The sequence below is a fragment of the Catharus ustulatus genome, chromosome 15 (genome assembly GCF_009819885.2).
Source record: "Catharus ustulatus isolate bCatUst1 chromosome 15, bCatUst1.pri.v2, whole genome shotgun sequence".
Classification (NCBI taxonomy): domain Eukaryota; kingdom Metazoa; phylum Chordata; class Aves; order Passeriformes; family Turdidae; genus Catharus; species Catharus ustulatus.
The window spans coordinates 14,394,581-14,419,718 of record NC_046235.1 but is presented as its reverse complement, the minus strand read 5'-3'; the positions used below and the strand labels follow the sequence as shown (position 1 = coordinate 14,419,718).

At 41.1% G+C, this 25,138-nt stretch overlaps 1 protein-coding gene across 4 annotated transcripts in view; it reads right to left on the bottom strand.

Annotated features, from left to right (window-relative positions):
- SGCD (sarcoglycan delta) overlaps positions 1–25,138 on the bottom strand; it is a 315,825-nt gene that overhangs the window by 200,801 nt on the left and 89,886 nt on the right. The window contains exon 1 of one of the 4 annotated variants that reach the window (XM_033073249.2): positions 19,773–19,798. The exons of 2 other annotated variants lie outside the window; for them this stretch is intronic. The gene's annotated coding sequence lies outside the window, so the exon portion shown is untranslated. Of the gene's footprint in view, positions 1–10,342; positions 10,451–19,772; positions 19,799–25,138 lie in introns of those variants that run through there. One more of the 4 variants, XM_033073246.2, reaches the window with a different exon arrangement.

The following is a 25,138-nucleotide window of genomic DNA, read 5'->3' as shown; positions in this document are numbered from 1 at the left end:
GATGGTCTTTAAGATCCTTTCCAACCCAAATCCATATGATCTCTGACCCAAAAATCATCCATTTCAGCCTGCACCTGCTGCAGGATCTGGCATTTTTCCCACCTGAAACAAAACCAAGTCTGAACTTGCAAAAAATGCCCCATGTCCTAGAAACCCCACGGTTTTGTTGGGTTGTTTAAGCTGCTGTGCTCCCCCACTCGTCTTTGATCAGAGGGAACACGCCGACAAACTGCAAATTACTTTCATTATCCCTCCACTTCAGATTTTTACATTCAGTTAACACAGTTAAGTGGTATCAGATCTGTCTTCCACTCACAAAAGCCAGCATATGGATGTTCTCATTAATCAGAAAAGGCAGGCAAGACATTTTTCCAGTAAAAAGAGAGTATTTCCCTTGGAGGAATCTCAGTCCTTTGCTGATGGAAAGCATGAATTATACAAAATAACTATATACTTTAGATGTAACAAATAAGCTTAAATATTAAATTTGAAGATACCATTTCTATCTTGGGATGTTTCCAGGCCACAAATCAATGAAGTCTGGGAGACTCTCTGTCTCTCAGGAAGCCTTGCTGTACCTTTGCCCTGTTCTCAATTCTTGTCTTTGGGCATCAACTATTGATCCCTGTCGGGGTGAGGACAGGAGCTGGCTGGACCCTCCTCTGACCCAGCACACTCATCCTATTTGTGTGTCATACAGCTTCAGGTGCAGCTTGGGCCTTGTGGCAACACTGATGAGCATTTACAACTTCAGCAAGGGCAAAAAAGAGGTGTCTAGAAGCTAAACAACATATCTGCAAGCAAATGTTACAGTGTAGTAGATATTCAAATTAGTATTAGTTTGTCTCATCAAAAATTAATTACAATCTACCTAACTGCAATTGAATAAATTAGTTGGGCGTAGAAAAGATTCAATATTTAAAGTGCCTGGTGACTGGAAAATAACTGAAAACATAACTCCTCACTTAAATATATATTTTTTTTAAATTTTTATTGCTAGGATGGCCATTAAGAAATCAGAATTCCATGTAAATGTGTATTACACATATGAAACATGTGCATGTATATTCTTCTAACTTCCCTCTTTCCCTAAAACTAAACCTGTGTAAATATTTTCAATTAATCCAGAAGAGCTCCACTGGCAGAGCCAGAAGAAAGGCTGTGAAACCTTTATTCACATAAACCTTTATGTGAAACCAAGGGAAAACACATTTTTACTGCTAAGTACTTAGCAAGGTCACCTGCCTCTGCAAACAGAGGAAAAGAGATTCCCCAGCAGCCTCTGAGCACAGCAGGGATTACACCAATTCATTAGCAGGGAAATCTTCTAATTACAGCCTCGGACATGAGTCCCACACAGCTGAGCAGGGAACTGCTGCTTTTGCCTTTTCCTTGGGATCAAGCTCAGAGTTTCCTGCTGAGCTCCAGGACAGCATCAGCACAACCCCACCAGGGGTTCCAGCTCCAGGACAAGCTCTGGTTATCCCAAGGGATGCTCCTGAGTCAGCTGCAGCCCTGGGGAAGTGTGGGAGCCACAGCTCACCCTGTCAGCTCCATCTCTGCTAAAGACCTCACATCCATTTACTGCAAAGGTGACACGGGTGAAGAAGGGAATAAAATGAGACTTTGAATCCCTCCTTCCAGAAGGCTAATGGTAAAAAATTGGTAGCAATGCAACTGTGGCATGTTTCCAACTATAACACTTAGAGTGCTGGCCACAGCCGTGTCCCAGACACACTTTATCATTCACCACACTCAGTGCAAAACATAAATAAAACACAAGTCATCAGAACTACTGGCACTCAGCTGTTTGGAGGCTTTTTTTTTTTTCCCTTGCTTGTCAACAAAACAAATAGTGAAATAGGAGAGCTGCAATTCAAGTGATAACAACCACCATTAGAAATTTGGTGGGAGCTGGTGGTGTGATGGGAAATGAACTCAATTAAAGAATGCAGGAAATAATAAAATGAAGAATATTTTGACTGAGATTAATACAATAGAGTACTGTGATGCTGCTGCAGATCAACACTGATTTTTGTGATCCAAATATGAACTAATGGTATCCAGGAAAAAGGAAATAAGTGGTTAACCATCCTTATTGAAGGAACTATTCCCATTGTCATAGCATCAATGTCACACTATGAGGTTCAAGAGTGTAATTAATACCTTGCTGTGGTAGAAAATGCTATGACACTGCACAGGTTCTGCTGCTGTTGAACATAAATAAATACTTTCTGAAAATGAACCATGGAAATACTTCCAATTTGAAATAATATAAACTCCTTTCTTCAGCAGGCATTTGGTTTTTAACCAAAGCTGCTTCTCAAGTTCAAAAGCATTAAGTTGCAGGTTACTGTCTAACTCTCCAGATGCCAACGCTGCATTACACTATTAAGTGTTTTTATTATTATTACTCCTACTATTACAGTCTGCTTAGACTATAAAATAAGATCTCTTGGGCTCCTTAGACTCAGACATTTACATCTGCCCTTGTACTGAAGCTCTTTCAGGAGATTATTGTTACTTCTGCCAGTTCAATTGGAAGCAATGATGAAGTTATAGCAATGCATGTGTCCTTGTCAAAGAATGCTTTCAAAGGGTTGGAAGCACATTTGTGGGGGGAAAAAGCAATGCTGAACTCACTCCAGCCGTGAGCAGCATCCAGCTTCCATTCACCAGACAGATCATCAAAATAATCGAGTGGAGAAATGAACCCAGTTCTCCCAACAAGAGCTGACAGGTTTGTACCAGAGCAGCTGTGTGATACAACCTTCACTGATGGAACAATATCTAAGTGCCTCTTACTCTAACCTCAAATGGGAATCTAACAAGGCAACAATCCCATCACTCATCTTGGTGTCACGGTGAAGCTGCAGGTCTCACTTTCACAGTTACTGCTTCAAGCAGGTCTCTTCATCACAAATTTGAAACAAATTTCTCCAGCCCCAAGTGCACAGCATCAACATTAACTTGTTTCCCAGCTCACTAAAAAGCTTCATTTCCAAATTTAGGATGTCAGAGTCCTTAACTCATTGGTAAGACCAAGTCAGTGCCTTTCTTTTTCCTTTATCCTCTTCATCCCTTTTACACTGAGCCAGGGACAAATGTTTTACAGATTATCACTTTTCCAGCTTCCCCCCCTCCTCCTGTGGCTCAGTTATCCACACACCTCTGCCAGGTGTTCCCAGGGCAAGGGCTCACTGTGCAACCACAGCCCTGCAGGGCTGGGAAACCTCAGCTGACACAAGGGAAACAAAATTCATCAGCCTGTGCAACAACACAGAATTATGCTAACCACAGAAAAAACATTTTCTGATCCATCCCAACAAAAACTTCTACCCAAGCAAAGTAAGTGCTCTGAAATTATTCTGGGATGTATTTTCTATGTTCTGTAATTCAAGTACAATTCAGGTTGAAGAATGTTGTTTATTACTAGAAAATCCCAATATCTTTCCATCCCTTTACCACAGCTGACAGCACATAAGTGGATCCTACTGAAGGATCAGGGCATAAGTTTTTTATACACACACTATACTTCTCTATCAAAGGTATTCACTTGACCACTATTAACTTTCATCTCATTTGAACTCAGCATATTTCTATTTTGCCACCCAAAGCTGACTTCTCTGTATCTTCTTCATATGAGCTTTTGCCTTTTTTTCTCTCTCCTCTTTTTTTTTTTTTTTTTAATTTAGTTTGGTTTGGTTCAGGGACTCTGTCTTTGGAAAACTTCAGATAAAACTTCCCAACTGGCTGCACTCTACTCTCACTGGAATTACTGAGATTTATGATGGGCCTGCATTAACAATAGTCAGAAGTAACAACTGCCTTTGCAGTCCTGATCTGTCACTGCTCAGAGATTTTTGGTTTATGTTACTGCCAATATTAACCCACATCCTGTTGGAAAATTAATAAGGAAACTCATATACCTCCATCTACTATTCAGTGTCATTGATAAGAAAACCTTTCATCCTTTGCTTAAGTTACTTCTTTCCAAAGTCACTCAATGTAATGTTATTGTTATGTAATTGTTTATCTCTGTGGAACATACAGGGATAAATTGGAACCCCAAATGTTAGAGAAAACAGAAAACACAAATGTATTGGATTCTGTGGCACCTGGAGGACACACAGCTGTCAGCCAAGTGTCAAGCCAGAATCTGACCAGGGTTTTCCATTATAAATTCAGGTTAATATTTTCAAACTGTTGATTTTAAAAGCCACACACAGCGTCAAACTCTGCTGCATTTCCTGAGAAAGTGCTTCTCCTTGATGCTTTCAGCCAACTTTAGTTGTATTAGGAAAAACAATTGTGTTGCCATTTTGCAATATTTGAAAAGTTTGGATAAATTTTTTGTTTACAAAGTCCCACCCACTCTTATAACCCCAGGAAAGGAGTCAACAAAGCCCATGAATGACACCCTCACTCAGTGCAGAGATCTGTTAGCCTGGAGAGCATCAAATTTAACTGGAAAAACACCAGCCTGACTTCCAAAATGCCCTTTTCCCTATGTGGATCATCTAATTGAAGAGAAAGATACTAAATCTGAACTGGTAACCAGCACAGAAGCCTTGCAAAGCCCTAGAGCCTTTCAGTGCTTTAATTTCAGCAGAAAGGACAGAGCAGAAGGACACAGGAGAGGGCAGGCTGTGACCTGGCACAGCACCAGGGGTGAGAAAAGGGTGAGCAGGTGACTGGGGAGCCAAGAGAAGGCCAGACCTGACCTGGGGCTGTGGGAGGATGCTGAAGCTCAGGAGTTGGGGGAAAGCTGATGCAAGTTAAAAAGGATCACAAGGAAAGAGAACTTGTAAACCCCAACCACTACATAGCACAATGCACCTGAAAATGCAAATCACAGCTCCCTTAATGTTCTCTCTCCTTTCCACACACACATCCCTCTTCAGCCTCCACATGGGAGAGATCTCAAGTTCACCCATGCAAACACCTCCTGCTGCCTGCTCTCAGAGAGAGAAGATTTGCTGGACTTTGACAAAGTCAGTGAATACCTGAAATACTCTAATTCACCCATAAAATAAGGCAGTGTCACAGTGCTTCCGTGGGGAAACGCTGCCTGAAAGTGCTGTAAATCCTAAAGAGCAGAGCAGAAATACAGCACCTGGCAGAGGCAGCCTGAACAGCAGTGCCTGAACTGCCTTCAGTGCTCAGGTGCCTCAGAGCAATCTTTGATTTGTGCTGAAAACCAAAACAGCTAAAAGGGGACCATGGAACGTCAGGGAGTTCAGAGTCCCCTTGTTACAAAACAGGCTGGATTCTTGTCAGACACAGCTCAAGGCTGCTGACTCCAGGGCCAGACCCCAGCCAGAAAAATGTCATTAAACCCAGGCAGAGCTTGGCATGACATGAAAAGACTCATTTAGCCACCACGGGCAAACAAACCATACAGGGCACCTCAAGCCCATCTAAATCTAGACACAGCTAAAGAACAATAATTAAATACAGATTAAAACTACTTCTAGCAAGGCAGCATTTGAGATAGAAATTGGCCTTTTCACTGATAAAAATTTGCATTTCCTACAGGTGCACACTGACACCTGAGTTAGCAGTGCTTACAAGAGAACTGCCTGTGCCATCATCGCTTGCATCGCTGCTCTCCCACCCACAGTTCATCACTCCAGCACATAATTGTGTCCAATTAAAATATCTCTGGAAATATGAACCCACAGATATCATGCATGAGAGTTGAGTGTGCTTTTCTTCTTTTTAAAGTTCTTCTAAAACTTCAGATAACGTTGCTGTCAAAACTACACTGCAGTTTTTTCTGTATTTAAGCCAACTAGCCCAAATTCAGCTCAAAGGTGATTTTTTTTTTTTTAGTCCACTAAAGCTTAAACAAATGGGTATTGCAAAAAAGTCTACAGCTATCTGCATAGCACTGCAAACAGTTTGAACATCACTAAAATAAAATTCATTGACTTGAATTTATCTCTGGTGTGACTTCAGCGGGCCTTTGCCAGGGATAAATTTGCCCACTGGGTTCTGGGACACAAAAGGACTGAAATCACAGCTTGTAGAAATCTCAATAAGCAGGTCTGGATGTGGCCAAGCCTGTGCATCGAGGAATTCTTCTCATTACAAATCTGCAAACCTCTGGCAGTTTGCAAATGCTGCTCTTAGAAACATTTTGAGGAGCTATAAATAGGCTGTTCAGCCCATGATAAATTATAATCTGTGAAGACTGCAAGACCAGAAATGTCTCTCGCTCTGAGTTCTCAGTACAAGCTTTCAGGACTTCTCTGATCAAATTTTCAGACTTCAAGTTTTCATCTGTGTGTGTCCTTGTGTATAGATGAATGTCAGAGTCACTTCTGAGCTTTTCCCATTTCTAACAAATTGTAGTCTTTTTAAGAGTTGAAAACTGACACCAGTCATATAAACTGAAATGCTCTTGTGACATCCCCAGTTTAGAAAAAAAAATAGAGAAAGGCTCAAGATCCTACAGTGTGATGTCTCCAAAACTTCCAATTTTCAGAAGCCATACAGTTTCACTCCATCTCACAAGAAAATTCAGAAATTTTGATGCAACCTCCTGAACCCTTGAGCCAGCCTGAAGTTACAGCCACACACTCTGCTCCTGGGGATCAGCTACTGAAAGGGCTGAATTTCACAGCCCTGAGCTGCATTCAGAGTAGAAACAGTTTTGTGTTCCTACTAACTCATCTCCTCTTATCAAGAAAAGCTTTTCTGCTCTGATTGCTCACTAAGCTGGAACATTGACACAGGAGGACAGCACAGGCTCCTCACAAAAAATATGAAACAATAAGGAGAGGAGGAAAAGTGTATGATCAAATTTGCAGTCTGTGTAACTCAGACTGGAGTTTTTTTGAGTTAATGACTGCAGAGTAATTATTTTCCTTTTCAGATCCATACTGTGCATTGTGGTTTTCCAATCAATCCAAAGAGATGTGACAGCCACTATGCACTGACAGCCATTGTACAATGGCCATTACAATTATACACAGGCAATTATTGCTGGGCCAGAGACTCCTGGGAAATGTGCTTTCCCCTTCCTATTTCACTGGGAAAGGACAACAAAAAGTAGTTAAAGTAAGTATTAATGGGTTTTCAAATAATATACTTGATTACATCTACTGCAGAATATTTTTTCTTCATGTTTCTATAATGAATCTGACCATGAAAAGCAAATTTATGCCCACAGTTTGTATCATTATAAACTGAACTCATTTGATGTGAAAAACCTACAGTTTAATTGCTTGATTTAGATTTCGGCTGGTAAAATGCGTACTGAAACATTACTATTTTAATTATGTTAATTTATAACTGAAAAGCTAAATTTGCAAAGGCAATAACATTAATTATTTACTTACCCATTAAAGCTGAATATTTATTACCAGGATAATTGGCTTCATAGGTCTGCCAAAAAAATTAAAAACAAGTTTATGTACTGAGTTACAGAGCAGTGAGTGATACTGTAGCATCTCTCAGCAGGTTGTGTGTGTTTAATGGATTGCTCTGATATACAACTCCATTTGTTTCATTTATAGTCTGTTACATTTAGTTTTTTTCAAAAGATTTCATTTTCTTCCTTTATACAGATACCAGTTGTGACTCAGAGCAAGCTCCTTTACTTCTCTGAAGCCAAAATCCTTTGTTCAGTATGTAGGATTCCACTGGTCTTAATAATTTATGAAGATTGCATCTCACCTGGTCACCTATGAATGTAGGATTACACTGGGTAAAATCAACTGAAAAGGGAAACAGTGACCCAAAATAATCCAGCTCAGAGCCAGAACAGGAGGGTTAAGAGAAACCAGTAGTGAGGAATCTCTACCTTTGCTGGTATTTTAACTTTTCCATTTGCAAGATAGCAAATGTATTCAATGCTTATTTATGCATGCATCCTCAAAGCAATACAATTAACTTACTAATGCTTGCAGAACAATTTGTGTATTACCTTGATGTAGGATGAAAGGCTAATTTTGATTGCTGTCTAGACGCAAATCCTAATTCCATTTGGCAATGTCTTTCACCAAGCAGAACTTTACTTTTCTGCTTAAGTCCCTTAAATATGTGACTTTCCCAGCAGGTACAGGTCACTAAAGAGCTGCAGCACCACGGCCATCAGCAGGAGACAGGATTGACTGGTGTCATTTTCATTTTCCCTCAAGCCTGGGTAAAAACCCTCTTTGGCTGAGGTCTGCAGAGTGCACGAGTTAACCTGAAGAGCCAGCCCTGAGGCAGTGCTCATGGAGACAGTAACCAGGATTTCAATCAATATTTATTTATTCAGGCGTCCTCAAAACAGGATGATTACATCTAGATTACAGTCTGAACTTCCAACTATGCTGTAATTGTATTGCCAAGGAAGGGCAGAAGCATCCATGAAAGGAAGGCAGTAGGTCAGTGGATTTGGCATCTCATCTTAAGTCAGAAGGAATGGGTTGAACCACAGTTTAAAACTTTGCTGTCCTAAATTTCTTTTTCCTGCGACTCCTCTTGCAGCTGCCTGCAGCCCAGAAATATGGAATGTCTGTACCTCAGTCTTGGGGGACAATAATCTGGCTTTAAATATCTGCATCTCACGCTGCCATCTCACTGGCTGGATTCAGGACAGTTATTTTATCAGTATTGCTGTTGTTGATACTATAATAAAACTGATATAGGAGAAAGAAAAATCAAACCCTGAGACTTCTAATAGAAAACCTGAGATTTCTTTGTCCATTTGTAGCTCTCCCACTACAAGAGACTCCTGTATTTTCTCAAATTATGCAGGACATTGACCCTCTTGCCAACAGGTCAGACATGCCACTATCTCTCAGTGCCAATTTTCCCTGACTACAAAAGCAGCACAGCTCAGTATAACCCAGCACTGCTACAAGACACAGAAGTGGAAAATCCAGAAGAATTTGCTCACACCCACAGCCATCCTGTGATGCTAAAGACATATTTTTCTCCCAGGATAATTCAGTACCCCCAGAATGACTAGGGGTGATATTCCAAGTGAGAATGTTAGATCAGGTTGGAGCTGGAGCTGTTCCATGCCCACATCCAGGACATCCCAGGGGTTGCAGGGTCCTACCCTCAGGCTCCATGTGCACAATGCCCATGGCCACCTGCACAGAGAGCAATTCTTGGATTTCAGTCAGAGCTGGAGCTTTCCCTGCTCTGCTCAGGGCTGCACTCATTGCACACACTGAACAGCCACGGAAGCAGCCACGGCTCCTGTCGTGTATCTGGAGTTTGGTGCAACACTTCCTCCTCTGACAGCCTGAGCAGATCGGAAAGGATCCATATGGCGACACTCACAGACAGCGATGCTACTTTCCAGGCTTTCCTCAGAAATATCTGACTTGCCTAAATACATCTGCAGCTTCTTCCTCTCAGCAAAGCACGGATCGATGAGGTAACAGCCAGGAATCACTAAGCAGGGCAGAGTAAGAAATGTTTCAACCTTTGAAAATTTGTTACTCAGATCAAAGGTTAAAGTTTCAGAAATACTAATTATTCAGAAAGCTATTATGGGTTCAAGTCCATATAAAACTCATTTATTTGTAAAATGCTTCACTGAAATTCAAAAATTGTTAAAGAACTTTGTTAACTCCAAAGTAAAAAGTATTTCTTAGGGAAAACACAGTATTTCAAACTAAAACCTGAGCTTTTTAATTTAAAAAGCTAACTCCAGAAGTTTTGTGCTGTTCCATTTGGTTTCAGCCCAGTGCTTGCTGAACCTGGCCTCTCCCTTGCTACCGAGGTATTAATGGTTTGGCACCAGCCAGTGCCAACACATCAGACTGTGAATTCCAGATCAGCTCTGGCACGAAGCTGCAAAGCTCACAGACACAGACCTGGTCAGAGGCAGGGGTGGGAAGCAAGGATAACGCTGCATGACAGACAGCTAGCAGGAGAGAGGATGGCAAACAGAAGATAATTGTCAAGCATGTGGTATTTTTAGCAACAATCAACCAAAATGCCTTAGACATCAATTTCAAGCTACTTAATCCTCTTAATGACATGCTATGGCATTTGTTTGTGATTAGGGTTTCACTTTGTTTTCTACAGAAGATTCCCCTCAGACTCCCACATTCAATGTGCTTTGTAAATAGTTCTGCCAGTACGCTGAGTATTAGGTTAGAGTTTACTTATCACAGTGCTAAATTATTCCAGCTGGGTCATTATTAATTCTCCTAATTTTACTGTCATTTGCTATCATTACAACAACGCAGCACCCTATGGATACATTTATTACAGAGCATAAATCCAGGGCTCGTCTAAGCTGCTGGAATGCCTACTCTGCAATCTTTATGCAAAAGCCTGAGGAGTGCTTAAAAAGAATTATCTTCAGGAAAACTTTTTAAAGGCTTACCTCTAGCTCCCCATCCTCCACCCACCCATCACATTTCTGCACGGTGTTAGGTAAGGTTTCAGTATGTGATACTCCACTGCAATACAGGCTGTGGCCCACGGCAAAGCTCTTTCATAGTAAATACTCTGGGGAAAGGGATGCTGGAGAGAGAGAAAAGAGGACAGTACTGCAGTCTGTGAAATTTCCATTGAGGGAAAGCATTTATAAAAATAGACATTTAAAAATATCCTAATGTATATTCCTCCCCCCCCTTCAGAGAATTTATGCACTGCATATATCCTTTTCCTAACACAAACATATGCTTGATTGGGTCTCGATTCAGCAAAGCAATTCATTCAGGAAAGAGCTTTTAGCACCTGTTAAAAACCTGTCTGACAAAAACTTAAGCAGATGCTTCTGTGTTTTTCTAAATCAGGACTGTAACTGGATTTACCAGTGCATGAATTGCTCCATGTCATACAGACTGAAATTCTGGTTCTGTTATGAAGGCAACTATTGACCTATTTTGAGTCTGATTACAATAAACCATGACTCAAGTTTTAAGCAGCTGCTCTGAAATAGTCCTGGATGTGCCAGTAGTGTCCCCTTCCCCACATTACCTTCCCTCAGTAAAGCTGCAGTATTTTCTCAGTACAGCAGAGCCTGGATTAATAACAGAGGTACTAGACTTGGTTTTGTTGCTTCCCTCCAAAGTTGTCCCTGTCCTTGGGGAACACCATGTCACACAGCCACCCCTCCTCATGTCACACAGTGACATCCCCTGAGCTCTCCTGAAGCAGTGCCCCTATACAACAATTCTGTATGTGCAACTGGGTTTATTTTAACGACTGGGACTCACCCACACTTGGAAATTGTACTTTTTGGTCCATCATTCAAACAACTGATCAAAATTAAGGCAGATACTTCTCCCACCCCATGGCTAAAACGTCCAATAACATCTGGGTTAAACATTAATATACTTCTTTGAAGACTTTGTCAAGGCCAGGTGTATAACCAGTGTTAGTTGTGCAGTGGACTCCTTGCTACCTGGGCACATGAAGCTCTGCTAAAAGAGAATTAGTGATCCTCTGATGAAGAACTTTGACAGTCACCAGTCTGAGCTTTCTCTCAGGTATGAGAACGTGATGCCCACATGAGCATCACACTCCTGGCTACAAAGTGCTTTTGCTTTCCTCCTCTCTTGGGTATTAGTCACACAATCAGAAAAATAAATCAGATTAGTCTGGGCTTAAAGCATGTCAGTTCTACGTGCTGCTCACAGGTATGTGCTCACAGGTAATTTGCTCTGTATCTTCTTGGTTATTTACAAATCTCTGTTTCCCTTGTAGTGTCCTCTGACATGACAGGTACTATGTTTGCCTTCCTCCAGAATTCTGACAATTGCCCTATTCTCCATAAGCTTCTGAGAATTGTAAATAATTCAGTGGGTACATTTCATAAGGCCACACTGACCCAAATATATCACAGTTACCTAAATACTCCTTATCTTGTCCTTGCCTTTGTTCGTGAGCCCTTTTACAGAGAACACTGTTACAGATCTGACACAGTTATTAACCTTTCTGTGAAGAGCAGTGCAAAATAATGGCATTTTGTATTTCTGTCTTCTCTTCTAGTCCATTTATTTGCTTCCCTTTCTTCCTGATGGACTTCTGCCTTCCTCTTACTTCGAGTGTGTTTGTAAGTAATTTCATAACCTTTTATAGCCATAACTGATTTTGCTTCTATGTCTTTCTGAATTTAGCCTATGTGGCTGCACAGCTGGTGGAGTTCTTGGCCACACATCTTTGGTTTGTCACCAATACACATTAGTGAAAAGCTTTCTTTGCTATGCTACTCCCCCAAAATTATCTTCATGCATAGAGCCCCCAAAAACCTCTTTAGTTAACAAGTTAACAGCACTGCTTTAGTTAGCAAGTTTCACAAAGCCTTTTCAAGATGAAAATATGGGACTTTCCCTCTTCCAACACCTGTCACCCCAGCTCATTATTCCAAACAAGCTCAAAAGGGGAATCCCTTTGTTAACCCATTACTGTCTGCCCAAACCCAACCTGCTCAGACATTCCAAAAAGAAGTTACATGACAATTCTGTAATTCTGGCTAACAACATATTTGTGTCCTAAGTTGTTTGCCTACAGCCCACCTATCAGCACAAGTTAATTTTCCTCACCAAGAGCAACACCCTTGAAAAAATGTCCCATAACCAATTCCAATCAAAATTCCAGCTGCTCTTCACTTACCCCTGTCTTTACAGCTTCTCTCTTAAATATTCTGGAGGCATCGTTTTTTCTTCAATACTTTGTGGATTTTGTACACCTTGGTCATGACCCCTCTTAATCTCTTCTATTCTAATGAATATAAACATAATTTTCTTAACCTCGCCTCCTGTTTTATAACCCCTGAGGCCCTTTATCATCTTTGTCAAGACTGTATCCATAATTAGGGTATGTAAAAGACATCAAAAGGAACGAACAAGAAAATGCCTACTTGACACAAACTGTTACATGAATAATCAACATCTTGGGCCCAGACTCACCCTTCCTATCCCAGCCCAGTGTCAATGGGCAAGTGGCTGCTGATTCCTGCTCACCAGGAGCTGTAGGCAGGACAGGTTTTGTCACTGCAGGGTGTACCACTCCCCCCAGGGCATTCTGCACCATTCATCTTTTCTGCTGTTTGTGCTATCTCATTGCAGCTGCAAATACACACACCTGCAGTTTCATTCCTGTGCTATCCCATTACAGCTGCACACACACACACACACACACACCTGCAGTTCCATTCCTGTGCTATCCCATTACAGCATCACACACACACACACACCTGCAGTTCCATTCCTTTGTTATCTCATTACAGCTGCACACACACACACACACCTGCAGTTCCATTCCTGTGCTATCCCATTACAGCATCACACACACACACACACACACACACCTGCAGTTCCATTCCTGAGCTATCCCATTACAGCTGCACACACACACACACTCCTGCAGTTCCATTCCTGTGCTATCCCATTACAGCTGCACACACACACACACACACACACACACACCTGCAGATCCATTCCTGTGCTATCCCATTACAGCTGCACACACACACACACACATCTGCAGTTCCATTCTGTGCTATCCCATTACAGCTGCACACACACACACACACACACACATCTGCAATTCCATTCCTTTGTTATCTCATTACAGCTGCACACACACACACACACATCTGCAATTCCATTCCTTTGTTATCTCATTACAGCTGCACACACACACACACACCTGCAGTTCCATTGCCCACAGGTAACAAAATCTTGGGTATCAGCCAGGCTGCACTGCACCCTCTGTGCACACACACTCTGCCATGTGCACTCTCCCAGCACACAGCTCTAGGGACACTCTCAGTATTCCTCTTAGGAGGGAAGAGAACACTTGTTGAAACCCTGTCATTGAGAATTTTACACTTTCTGTGCTAACAGGCATTGACCCCCCTGTTTGACCCCCCCTCATTTGACCTGAGGCCATGGAGAAAGTTTCCAAAATTGAATAACAGAACTAGAATCATGAGTGTATAGTTTAAATAAAAGTGTGTATTATCACATAGTGAAAAACTTAGAGTTTAAGGTTTTAAAACATAATAATATACATAAAACAAGAGGAAACTAGTCCTTCTTCTTCATGAGTTTAGGTGATTGAATGTGATTAAGTAAAAAAGTCCACACTGAGGACCACAAGTGGTTAGTTATTGAATTAAAAGTAAAAATCATTTAAGTAACATTTAATAATGAAACAGTTTACCCTTAAAAGGCCTTATAAAAAGAGATAAATCTCCATTTTTAGTTTGTTAACAAAGTGCTGTAAAACTCACAGTTTGTGAGACTATAGCATAAATAAGAACTAATAAACATCTAAGTCTAAACAAAAAATACTGTTTCACTCATTTAATCCCAACCCTGGAAAAAAAAAAAAAGCCTCAACAAACACTGACCATTCTTCATACAAGAACTGCAGATGAAGATAACACAACTGTCAATACTCACAGTGACCAGCATTCCTTAGCTGGACAGGTCCTTGAATACTCCACTGATTAGCAGAGTAGAAGTTTCAAAGGGATGCACATGAAACCAGGAAAATGCCCAGGGCCTGGAAGTGCAACACCTTACAGAGAGCATCACTGTTTACTTGTGGATTATTCTGTATGATATTCAGAATTTGGAATTTGCCATAGCAGATCAGACAAGTGCTCTGTTTAGGCCATAAAGCTGAATCAGACAGCAGCAAAGGCAGGTGCTGCAGGGGAGGGTTTGAGAAACCTCTGCAAACACACAACACTGAACCACCTGGGCTGTTTTCCTCCTCATCTTGATTCACCAGGGAGTAGGCAGATAAGCTGAAAAGAAGAATTTCTCTACCTCCCTCAAGCATCTCCCTTTCAGTCCTCATTGATGCTGAATGGTCTCACTGCTGTGAAATCAGCTCCAACCCTCTGGACTCCTGTGGCACCTTGTCACAATTTGTCCCCAAGCCTTGGCAACTCCACAGCTCATCCCACACCCACAAAATAGGAAATCACAGCCTCATGATCGACTGTGTTGCTCTTCCAAAAGAGGCTCCTTGCACAATTTGCTCACACATTAGTGAATCACTCCCAATCTGTTTTGCACAGGCAAATTTAAGGTGTTTTATTATGGAAATACACTTTCCTACAGAGTGGTGCTCGTGGTGTGACACAGTTACACAGGGCTGATGCTGCAGTACATTTCACACAACACAAGGCTGCAACCTGTTTGTAGTGGGGTAGCAACCTGCTCAAGCATAAAAGGTGAAAATGAATTTATTTGTCCTTGGCATGCTTTGCAGCCCTGTATCTGCTGCTCAGCAGGTACAGCCAGTAGTAACAACGTGCAGAAGGAAATGGCACTAAAACTGCAGCCCACGCCAAACTTACGACTCTATTTTTCTTCCCCATTATTAGCTATCAGATGGTTACTATGAAACATTATCTGCGTATTTCATCATGCCTACATTTATGCTCCATGAGCAAATCAGCTGCTGAAAATAGCTCTGCACTCCTCCAAGATACCCTGCTGCCTTTACAAGATCTAAAGTTGGGAGTTCTTTATCAGCACCTTATTTACAGAGGCAATTCCCACGCTGCTGAGCTTCATCCTTACTGAGGGTGGGAGATCTGCACTGCTGTTAATGCCACTGATCTTTGAAAAAAAAAATGCAGCTGTAGCTTGGAAGAGCAAGGGCACTCAGTTGCTTGACTGGTTTAGGGCTGTAAGAGGCAACAAATATTTACAACACTGCTCTTTAGTGCCAAAATATCACCCATCAGCTTCAGCTTGGATACATTAGGAAAATGATTCCATGACATTTGCTCTGTAGGTTTCTTTGTTTCATTGGAGTCTCATAAAGGTTTTTCAGTCTCATCAGATAAAACAACAACTTGCTCTTCCCCTCCCACCAATTGCCTACCAATTTTGACTTCAAATCAATTCATTGTGGACGACTGAGTGGCCACATTACAATACCCTGGATCAGATTTTCATATTGCTATGAGCTTAAAATAACAATAGAGTTCATATTTCTTCACCAGATAAATGTTTGTTGACGAATTCTGCTCATAATTCTGCTGTTCTTGAAGATGCAAAGTACAGGAACTCATCCCTATTCCACATCTGTACCTGGGCAGCAGGGACAGAGCTCAGCCTAGAGAGGACTATTACTGGACTAGAGCAACTCCACCACTTTTTGACCTCTAAACCAAGCAAATAATTCCATGAGCTCCCCTCTACTTCTTGAGCCACAAATAATAGGTGGGGGAAAAGCAGTTCACAGAGATCCTGGCTGAAACATGGCAAACACTGAGTAATATCAACACATGTTCTAATTCCTGCCTTTAGGATATAACTGGTATGGGAAAGTCTACATACAGGTGTAACTGGGCAAATAAATAACCACAGAGATCTATGAATGTTATTAAAAGTCCAGGTGATCCAAGCAAATTACAAAGTGCAAATCTGGATATACAAAACCACCAAAGAAAAAAAGAGTAAGAGCTCTTTTTAGACTTGGCTGCTGGTTAAAAAATAGAAAAGGAAAAAGAAAAAATATCATTGCTTCTCACTGGCAAAGGTGCTGGTTTGACAGCCCTGAAGAGAGATCTATTTATTCAAAGTAATGCTGGCACATTTCTTCCAATATGCCCAACCCTGTATCTATTTTCAGTTCCATCAGTAAGCTAAAGGTTAAAGCTATTTATTTAAACCCACACCCACATGCCATTTAAATTGACTCAAATTATTGTCTGAGTTGTAACCTCTCTGTATTAAAGTCCCCTTAGGGGTTGCTTCTTCATTTCAGGCTCAAAAAATTCCTCCCTCGCAGGATAAAAGCAGATAGGGAGCACTTCTGAACAGAAATGGAGAAGGAAGTGGGGAGGAGTTCAAAGAATGCCTCTTGGTGTTGTGGATACTGCAAAGTTTAGTTTCATTAGATAAATAACTAGAGAGGTTAGCTCCAGTCATGTCAAAGATGGCACTGCCATTCCTGTTTTAAGGATTTCTTTTAAAAAATATTTCTTAACACTATAAACACTATTCTGCTTGCCTTTGTGATGCAACTGGAGTGAAGCCCACCATAATATCCCAAAATGAAAAAGAAAAGGCAGTCCCAAACCATCACCCCACAGTGGAAATAATCCTCTGCCAAAGGGCTGGGAGCAGAGGACTGAGGAGGAACAGGAGCCTTCTGCACTGGTTAACAGCAGCAAAGCTCCATCCCAGGAGTGAGATTATTCTCTAGGCTGATAAAAAGCAAAGGAAAAGCAGCATCTGGCCTACAATATTTAGCTTTTCCTACACAGTTTAATGCTGTGTGAAGCATGGTGAAAGCAAAGCTTCCTCAGCCCTGGGAAGACAGCTGGAGACAGAACACAGCAGGGACACCGTGTGATGGAAGGCTCCTAATTACAAAATCTCTGTCTTGCTTGTCAGAGCAACTGCACAGTGGTACAGGGGAGCTCACAGAGGAGCTGGGGAAAAATCAAGCATAGATAAGACTTGAAATCCATCTCCAGATGCAAACTTTCCCTGCCTTTGAGTACAGCTGGCTCTTAGATCTAGCTCCAGCCACAAAGATGCAGTTCAGAAAGGTGAAGATATTCCCAAAGCTCAAGGCTTGTCCAACTTTAGCTTCTGATGGTGAGCCAACACTATAAAGAGATATTCAGTGGAAAATTTCTGTGCTAATGGACCACAGACACCTAATTCCATCAGCATGAGTAATAATCCCTAGAGACCAAGATTCACAAACACCAAGAAAATCCACTTGAGTGGGGGGAGAAAACAGTCACCCAAGAGGTTTGAATTTCATTTGATGTTCTCTAGACACATAAATAGAAAAGAAGCACTTTCAACATATAGAGAGTATCTCATTATGTACTGATACTGTTAATTGCTATTCAAGTGCCTGGAGGCAAAGACACAGTACAGTTCTAACAAGCTGAAAAGTATTGTTAAATACATCAGCACCATAGAATCAGAACTCCAGAATGGTTTGGGTTGGAAAGATCTTAGGAACATCTCGTACCAACCCTCCTGCCACGGGCAGGGACAGCTCCCCCCATCCCAAGCAGCTCCAAGCCCCATCCAGCCTGGCCTTGGACACTTCCAGGGATCCAGGGACGGCGACAGCTTCTCTGGGAACCTGTGCCAGGGTGTGCCCACCCTCACAGCAAAGATCAAAATGAGTAAAATAATTAAGAACAAGGTAAATGCCACCAATACCATGGAACAGAGCCACAGGGAGCCAAGGGAGGTAACCCCACACTGATGGACAGAGTGGGACTGGTACCCACTAAAGCTGATTCACTTCAGCCCCCACTGTGAGCACACAAATCCTCTGAGCCCCCAGACAGCAGCACCTCACAGAGATCATCACAGTGACATGAAGGGCCACATGTCAATGACCTTCTAAACCTGGCCTCTCCCTCCTCCCCTCTTCTTTTGGAGGCTGAAGCTCTGCTCCTATATCAGTGCACCAGAATTATAAGGGCACCACTGTCTGCTGGGAAGGAACTGAGCAGGGATATTTTCAGCTGCACTGCCAACAAATTTCTGCAGTGCCATCAGGGGAAAAAACCCACTGGAAGAGCTGGCTGAATTCACTAGTAAATACAATTAAGCTCCTGCTAAACCATATGACTTTTGCTAAATTTGAAGCACAAACAACAAAACTGGTTTATCGGCTTTATGCTGAGTAAGAAAGGGATAAAGAATTAGATTTTTACAATTCAATGTGAGCAAACTGCAGCCCTGCAGAATCTGTGAGCGGGTGGCAGAGCTGGGTGCTTAATTTCTGAGACAGTAGCAGATAGATACTTAAAGCTATTGCTCAAAGGGCTTAAATAATGAGTTGTAAATTAATTCATTACCATTTGCTGTATAGCTGATGGAAAACAAGTCAGATCTCATATGCTGTACAAGCTTTCCTGAAAACTGACAGGTGAAGCTTTTGGCCAGGAAACAGAAGCTCTCAACGCTTGAGGCTTAGTTTGCTTCAAATCTCAGCATTTGTTTCCCACCAGAGTCAAGTTTTCATGAACTGAGGGTAAATTTGACTAATCTTGGTTAAAGTTTCAAAGTTGACAAGTGTGTGTGTGGAAGAGAGACTGACAAAACCTTTCAGTCAGCAGCTTTGATATGTTTCTTAATTATGCTAAAGCATTATGAGATCCAAACAGCTCAAACCAAAACCAAGAAAAAAAATTAGTGCTGCTGTTTCAAAAAGAACAAACAGTAACAAGGAAAATCTGTTAAAAAATAGTAACAGGGATTAGTAAACACAAAAGTCAGGCAGAATAGTACACAGACTTTCATTTCAAAGAAGAGAAATGGTCCCAGAAATTGTCAACTAGTAAAACAAGACTGATAAGCATTAACTCCCCACAAAATTAAATTACAGTTTAAAAAAGAAGAAAAAAAGCAGGAGCAATGAGCCCTGGTAGAAAAAATGACTGAATTAACATATCAAAGGAAGAAGATAGGAGAGCAATCCAGAGGGTAATACAAAAGAAAAGTTTAAGGGACACCTTGGGATAAGTTTTCTTTGAAGTACTGCACTTCCTAAAATAATAGGAGGGTTATCTAAACACGCCCATCATGCATCACAATTATTGTACTACACTTTTACTTACAGGAGATTCATTGCATAAGTGGAGAGTAAGTGCTCCTGTGGAACAGGCCTAATTAAGGAGTTCCCATTATGTGTGGAATTAGTCCCAGGGACACAGGAGCCAAGTCTGTATTTCAGCCCCTGGGCATGGACCCTGGGCACACAGAATCCTCCAAGGCAGAGCAGCCTGGGGGTGAAATCTTCACAGCCAGGGAGTTTTATTAAGCTAAAAATGATGTCATTGTCCTGTATCTCACCTCTTCCCTCCCCATTTCCCATCTCCACAGACTCTGCCAGGCTCTGACATCAGATGCAGGTCAACAACAACTGTTACATCACATGCAGCTGGCACTGTTCCATTTTCCATCTATGCTGGAGAAAAAGCCTTGCAGGACATCAAAACAGCATAAACCAACCTGAAATGTCAAGAGAATTAATGAACCATCACACAGCAATCACTGCAGCAGATGCTGCAGGAGCATCTCCTTTGTGGGGACATCCCACCTGTCTACCAGAGCTCTTTAGAGATTTACATCCCACTTTGTGTTCAAGGAATAATTTAATTTTGGGGAAAACTAAAAGCTGTGGCACCAGCTGGAGAAATGACTAGTTTCTACACAGCAAGAGATTACTTGTGACTGCACAAGCCCAAAGGGATCACAGCAAAACCCTACCAAAGAGTCCACATTTTGCTTTTTTGAATCATTGGAAATGCAGGGATTGAAGAGTTTACAAGGAAATGTGTACACAGTCTGTTTCCTGAGGGACTCCATGAGTCTTTGAGTAGGATAATCCTGCTTCCTTTGCTAAGATCATCCATGTCTCATCACAATGAGGTACAGCTTTGGAACACGCTTTTATTTTTGGAGATTTAAGATACAGAAGTACTTTATCCTATGTAACTGATTTTAACTTTAGTGGAACTAGTTTAGCCTCAGTTTGCTCTCCTTTGCCAGCCCAGTTCCAGACCACAAAGCACTGGTGCACCCAGAGTGGATTTACTTCCCTGAACTGTGCTGCATCCAAATGGGATAACCCAAATGAGCAGCAGACACTGATTCCTGAATGTGTATGTGACAGATGATACAAATATCTCCATGTGATTCATGTGCATCCAATAATCAAATACAGAACAGATAAGACCTTTAGATGAAAATCATTCTGGAAGTTTAAATGGAAAAGCAAATCAGATAATTAAACCTCTGCCCTTAGTGGTACATTTTTTAAAGTGACAAAATCTATAAAAACCTAAGGCAGAAACATAAAGTGCAGCTGAAAGAGAATCACTGAAAACCAAATTAATATTTTAATTCTGTCACCATGGAAAAAAGTCTCTAAATGAGATGAAGTTTAGAATGAGTACCAAGCACAGTGATTTATTACCTTTTCCCTGTAATTTAAACTAAATTCTTCCCAGAGAGTTTCAGCCTTAGCTGATCACAAAAAATAAAAAAGAAAGAAAAAAAAAAAGGAAAAAAAAAGGAGGGTAAAAAAAAAAAAAGGAAGTTGAAGGAATAGTGAATTAAGAAAAAGCCAGTGGTTTTCCAGTAGCCATGTCAAAAATCAATGAGACTGAAGGACCAGAGGTGGGATTAATAAAGCTTTCTTCAACTCTGTAGCTCTGCACTTACTCCCTAAGCAACAGAAATGGGTTTGTTTGCCAGACAGTCTCTGTGAACAATAAGTTTCAAAGAAAAATCTAAAGATTCTTGTGTACTTGTAATGCAGCATGATGCTTTCAAAGCCAGATCAGCTGCTCAGGGAAGTATTTTAGCTACACACACACACTTCAAATGATTTATCCAGCCTTTACCTTAAAAGGTGCTTCCCTGAAATATGTCCTCTCAAAAAGCAGTGAAAACAAACTGATAAATATACAAATATATAGATAAATAAATCACAAGCATTTGGTTTGATTGCGTAAAAGAGTCTACAACAATCACTAAATGATCGGCTGTCAAAACTGCAGCGTTAATTAAATGAAGATTAATTGTTAAATTTACTTAAATTTAATACAATTAAGGCATGTATCATGTTTATATGACTTGATCAAAAGCAGTTAGCAGCTTGCACAGATCCATATTTAATAATTTGATTTTAATGTTCAGTTGACACTTACCACACAGCCACTTTTATTTAACACATACAATGATTAGCTTGGCACTGTCAGGCCCTTCCAACATTCTGTCATTAAACAAACAAGAATTTACAGATGCTATTCCCTACCACCAATCTGACAGAATTACACCAGCACACCAAGCACCCTGAACAGCATCATTCCATGGCAAGGGGATGGGAGAGAGCCCTGCTTTTAAAATAATGTGCCTGTCAGCTGTGAGCTCTGCCCTGGGGGTCAGGGCTGGAACTCAAAGCTCCAGAGGGCTGAGCCTGGTCCCTGAGGAGCAGCAATGCCCATCCCACTGTTCCAGTTCCCAGCTACACCACCCTCCCTGTGGCACATCACAACCCAGCACCAAGGAGCCCTCCCAAAACAGAAAGGGTCCCATGAAGGACACAGACACCAGCAGAAGGAAGCTGTTGGATGAAAATGCCCAAATTATCCCAGAAGACAGCAGGTCCTAAATACAAAACAAACCCCAAAGGAAATTGAAAACAATTCTTGCCTCCAATCTAAAGAAAAATTCCTTTTCCACCTTAAGCCATGCAAGGAAATGAATTGTGGTTCATCTCTGGCTGTTCTCACAGCAGCACCTCTGCAGGCAGCCCAGGAGGCTCCCAGGAGAACCAGGAGCAGTTCCAAACACCACACACCCCCTTGCCAGGAATCCTCATTAACAACTGGAGGGAAGGTTAAAGGACAGGCACAGTGGAAATTCAGCATTAATGGGAGCAAATGAACAACGGTCCCAAGGCACCACAGAATACCTGGCCAACAAAATGGCAATTCCAGTAGGCACTAAAAAGCATCCAAGTCTTAATGGCCACTGATGAGTTTGATTTTGCTTATTAGAGGCAGATATCTTATGACATAGTTTGGAAGCCTTCATTCCCAGTATCCTCTGTAGCCTCTAACACTTGCTTTTAAAAAAGATTATTATTTTTATATTATTTTAAAGATGGAAATAAGTATATTTTAAAGATGAGGATAAATAGAAGTCTTTCATGGGCTGGCCTTTACAAATTATAAAGCTTTTCTGAGCATCATGCTTGAAAATTTAGGTTCTTTCTGGTGAAAAACCTCAGATAAAAAACCATTCCCATACCAATGAACATCAAATCTGGTGACTTCAGCAAAGGTTTTACTGAACAGAAGCATTTCATACAGTCTTGCTGTTGTTCTACATAAAAATAATTTCTATTCCACCCACAAATCTCAAATCTAAGCCTCAGTGTAACAATTGCATCTACCATCCCATTAATTTTATTCTGACAGGAAACATATTTAGAAAACCACTTAATAATTCAGCATTTCCTTAGTCAACATAGAGCATCCCTTTCCAGAAACAATCAACATTGTGGGATTAATTCTGCTGTGCTTATGTCCAAGTGGACTACAAGAAAATGGGAATAACATGAACAAAAATAACCACTCCTAAAGCAGAAACTTATATTTTATCTATGACTGCCTTTAAAGTTATACTCAAATTAGCTTTAAATGTTGAGAATTTCCCTAAGGGCTGGATCTCAGCTCATGTTAATCACATCACTCCACTGAAGGTAACAAATCCATGTGGATTTCTCCCACCTGGGAAGTTTAGAAGCAGGAACTTCAGCAAGAAGCCACCAGTGTGTATCTGAAGGCAGCACATAAATCTTGTAAGGAAAAGAAGCAACTTTCCCAGCAAAGCCCAGAAGAGCAGCACTGGAGCTGTTTGCTTCCTTCAAGCTGCGTGAGGAGAATCAGCCAAGCACAAGCTCTGCCCCTCAGAGACAGGGAATAGCTCAGTGTGGTTTCCAAATAACAAAAAATGAGCCCACAGCTGGCAAAAAAATGAGGTCTTTGAATATTACTGAAATATTTGGGTGTCATTTCTTTCAGCTCCTCATCAACCTTTTGTCCCTTCTGTATGAATTTTCAGTGATGTTCCATCTGAAGCTCTTTATTTTGCTCATTTAAGCATTCTCCAAACTCTTGCTTTGTTTGGATATTCATGTAAATTCTCTCCATACATCAGGTAGATGTGTTGTTATGCTGGGCACCAGGATTTGAGAAGAAACACCACAGGCAGTGCCCTGGGATTCTCTAACTAAACAATAATTCACTTAATTTAAAGCTGATGGAGCTGTCCCCTTGTGTGTGTTGTGCCAGCTCTGTCCCTCACCAGCACTCACTGCTGGGCTTTGATCTGCCAGCTCCAGCTCACACTTCATTTTCAGGATGTGAATTGTTTCAAAGCTCGTGTTACAGACCTGATTTTCAGTGCTAACAGTTATTCCTTAATACAGATAAAAATAAATGAATGGATTTAAGGAATCATCTCGGTTTGGAGGAGGAGAATCAGCCAGCAATTGGATTTTGCCTTTGGGGTTTGCCCACTGTGTCCCCCTGCAGTCACCCCAACACCTCTATTCCACGGCAGCAGCTGAAGCTGTTGGTATTCAAGGCACACCCCGAGTTAAGACTCCCACCATATGCTGGGAAAATATCTCATATTAGATCCTAGGACAGCTGTTTCACTGCCACCTTGGATGGCCTAAGGTGAGAGCAAGAGGAAATTATAGGTGGGAGAAGAATTAAAAAACCCAAACAACTCAGCTCAGACATCAATCACTTCTATTATCCTGCTTGGGCATGGGGGAGCTCTGTGCAGAAAGCTGGATCCTGATCTCTAAAAGTGCCTCAGATTTACTCTACAGGTGTATGGGAAAAATTATTTCTAATTTAAGTCATTGACAATGGTTTTTCAGGACTGACAGGGGAAATACAAAACACCCTTCCACCTTGTAAGAATAATGCAGCAGTCTGAAAATATTACAGCAATGTGTCACTTTCACTCGTTCTAAATAAGAAGGAGGAAATAAAAAATTAAGTCTCATTAAACACAAATGCTATTTCATTCTAGACATCTAAAGGGCATCTATTTCAGAGCGTAGTTCATCTAGACATTATTAAATAAATTAGTTTAGCAGTGAAATAATATTCTTTTGCTTAGTGAGATTTGATCTCAGTTTACAGCTTTTCTAATTTCATTAGAAGCCTCTTAGTAAAGCATGAACTGCCACAAACTGTCCTTCTGAAAACTGGACAATAATTTCAATCGGGGATCCATTAGAAAGAGAAAGGGAAGACAGGGAAAGGGTCACTGGTAAAATACCTGGGAGTGTTTGAACTGCTGTTTCCATGTAGTGAGCAGTGCTGGCAGCTCCACTGTCCCTGGTACAATCTGGGCAAATAAAATTACAAACTGAATGCACTGCTAAACTGGTAGGTGAAAACTATTACATGCACAATCTTTGCACAAAGGAAATCTACTCTCCCAGGAGTTATTTGTTTAAAAAAGGATTATTCTATTTGTATATAAATATTTACACCACATTAAACAGCGCAGTGTTGATGTCTTCTTGCATGGAATATGTTATATTTTAAAAAAGAACTATTCTGCTGTTTTCCACAATCTTTAAGAGTATCTATCACAAAAATATCCCTTGCACTGGGAACATA